We start from the raw sequence: 3151 nt of genomic DNA on the forward strand, positions 1-3151 counted from the left end.
TCCTCACCCCCCCCCCAAGTATCAAGGGTGGCAGGTTTGTAGAAATTTTGATGGTGCCCAGAATGCTCCAGCTCCCCCCCCCCCAAACTCTGCCCCACACCTGCCTAAGGTTCTGCGAGGGAGTTTGGGTGGGGGGAGGAGGTCTGGGGTGCAGGCCCTGGGTTGGGGCAGGGGATTGGGGTGTAGGATGGTTGAGAGGTTGGGCTCTGGGATGGAGTCTGGGGTGCAGGCTCTGGGATGGAGTTTGGGTGCTGGGTGCAGGCTCCGGGCTGGGGCACAGGGTGGGGGTGCAGGATAGGTGGAGAGGTGCAGGCTCTGGGAGGGAGTGCGGAGGGCTGGGTGCAGGCTCTGGGAGGGAGTGCGGAGGGCTGGGTGCAGGCTCTGGGATGGAGTTTGGGTGCTGGGTGCAGGCTCCGGGCTGGGGCACAGGGTGGGGGTGCAGGCTCTGGGAGGGAGTGCAGAGGGCTGGGTGCAGGCTCTGGGACAGAGTTTGGGGGCCGGAGAGGGGGTGTGAGCTCTGGGAGGGGGTGGTGGTGCTGGGGGCAGGAGGGGACTGCCATTACATGTGGCTTCCTTCTTTCCTCCCCTGCTGCCTCACTGGGGATGGGGGATGGGGCTGCCCCTTGCCCAGTTTGCAGGAATGGTGGCTGGCGGGGGGGGGGGGGCGGTGCGGATCACAGGGTCAAACAGTACACTCCCCGAAGCCCAGCAGCTGCTCAGGTGAGTGAGGTCCACTGGCTGCAGATGATCCTGTATGTCTCCCACCGGAAACCCCCTCGGCGTCTCCTCCAGGTGGGTGCCGGGGGAGGGGAGGGCTGCGAAGCACGTGTGCGCGTCCTCCCCCCTCCCCCTGCTGGCATCCTGTTGCCAAGGCAGCAGCAGCTTTCCTTCCGGCAGGGATGCTCTAGGGCCTTTCTGCGCCCCTCAGTTTTAGGCGCCCGCGGCAAGTGCGTTACCGCCCTGCCCTGCAGGGCTACGGCGTAGGGGCGGATAGACCCAGCACACACATTCCCATTGCACATCTTTCTGGGCTGAGGGATGGAGAAAGGACAGGCCTTCGCCCCGGCCCCTCCCCGACAGAGCTGCCAGACTGGACAGTCCAATTCTGCTGTAGAGGGGGCTGGTGTGGCAGGGACACCCCAGCATGTCAAGGGGTGGGTGACAGGGGAGGACATGGGGAAGTCAGGAAGGGGCCTGGGGATGGGCAGAGCAGAGCCTGGAGGGAGAGGGCAGGTGCCTGCCCGTCCAGCTTGTAGCTGCCCAGCATGGTGAGCAACTCAGAAGCAGGTTTGCAGAAAGCAGAGCGAGATGCTGGAGCCTGAAACCCTGGGAGGTTGCTGGTTTTCGGGAGCTGGTGGTTGGGCTGCTGAGGGGGCCAGGGCAGCTTCATGGACAGGGTTGGGCTTGAGGCACACACATGCTCAGCAAGTCAGTCAGCCAACAGCATGTACCCAAGGGCTTCTCCAGGGCTCACAGGAGCAAGGGAGAGGCTGGCTTTGGGGTGGCCCTAAACACACAACTGCCGCCCCTGTGTGAGCTGGCTAGGATCCTGCCCCTCTCCCTCCCAATCAGCCCCACGCTTTCCAAGGGCAGACAGATGAAAGTGGCAGCTGCTTTGCTCCTTACATTGCAACCTGCCATCTCAGTGAGCAGCAAGAACACTGCCAAAGGCCTTGGCTCAACACTGGCCCCTGCTGAACACACGGGTCTGTGCAGGCTGCCTTGGGAACCCTCCTGGCAAGGAAGTCCCTGGCTCCTTCTGACTGCTTTTGAAATACGAGCCTGTCTCTTCCTCTGCCAGACTGACACCCAGAGCTCCCCTTCCTTTGGTAGGCATCCCTCATCCAACCATCTCCAACTTCCCCACTCCCGCTGCAGCCTGAATCCTCACTTCCCCGCTGTGTCCCCCTTTGATCTGGCTGACCTGCAAAGCCTCACCCAGGCTTCCTCGAGCCGCACCAGTGCCTCAGCCCGGGAGTGCTTTCTCCTTTCCTGCCCTGCGGCTGCAGGAGTGCGAGTTGCTCAGCCTTTGGACTAGCCTTTAAGGATTCCTAGCCAGAGATGCAATAGCAAAGGGCCACGTTTCCAAAGGAATCCAGAAGAGGTTTCCAGGTGCTCAGCCCTTGCAATTGGGGCCTGCACCTTGGTGGTACTGAGCACATGCTCCTGTTGCTTTAGCTGTCGAGCTATTCCTGGCTGCATTGCTGCCACTGGGGAGACAGTATCCACATCCCTTCCCAAGCAGGAACAGTTCCTGGAAAGACAGGCTCTAAACATGCAAGTATCCGCTTTAGACTTGGCAGAACCACTTAGAGCAGCAGTCACCAAACCGCTCAGTGCATTGGGTGCACATTGACATTCAGAGCCCAAGTTGCACAATGGGAGCAGAGGGGTCTGGCCTCAGTTGTGAGCACAGCGGTCTGGCCTCAGTTGTGAGCGCTGTTCCCTGCTTTGGGCATGTAGCCCATAAACTATTGGTCCTATGACAATGAACACTCACAGGCTGGCCCATAGACTGCCTCTCGAAGGCAGCATTGCCCAGGCTTTTGGGAGCTGAGCCTCTTTCAGGAAAACAAAGATTCATTTGGACAGAGGGTCAGAAAATGGAGAAGGGCAAGTACTGTTTGAGGACAATCCGTGATTGACACCATTCTGAGCACAAGGCATAGGAGGCGGGGTGGGAATCAGACTTACTCTACTTTTAGGGCAGAGCACAAGTCAGTCTGCTAAACTTAGGGCCTCCAATGACAAGGGCATTTTGCAGTGACAAAGACCTTCAAGATGCCACATGCAGGGGCAGCTCCAGGCACCAGTGCACCAAGCGCGTACCTGGGGCGGCAAGCCGTGGGGGGCGGCCTGCCGGTCGCTGTGGGGCGGCAGTCAGGGAGCCTTCAGCGGCATGCTTGCGGGAGGTCCGCCGGTCCAGCGGCAATTCGGCAGCGGGTACACCAAAGCTGCGGGACCGGCAGATCACCTGCAGGCATACCGCCGAATCTGTGTTACCAGCGGACCTCCTGCAGGCGCGCCGCCAAAAGCCGCCTGACTGCCATGCTTGGGGCAGCAAATACGTAGAGCCGCCCCTGGCCACATGCAATGTGAACTCGCAACTGCAGCAGGGATCTAGGTTGGGAAGGAACACACAACTCCAAAA

The sequence above is a fragment of the Malaclemys terrapin genome, chromosome 22 (genome assembly GCF_027887155.1).
Source record: "Malaclemys terrapin pileata isolate rMalTer1 chromosome 22, rMalTer1.hap1, whole genome shotgun sequence".
In the NCBI taxonomy this organism is placed as follows: domain Eukaryota; kingdom Metazoa; phylum Chordata; order Testudines; family Emydidae; genus Malaclemys; species Malaclemys terrapin.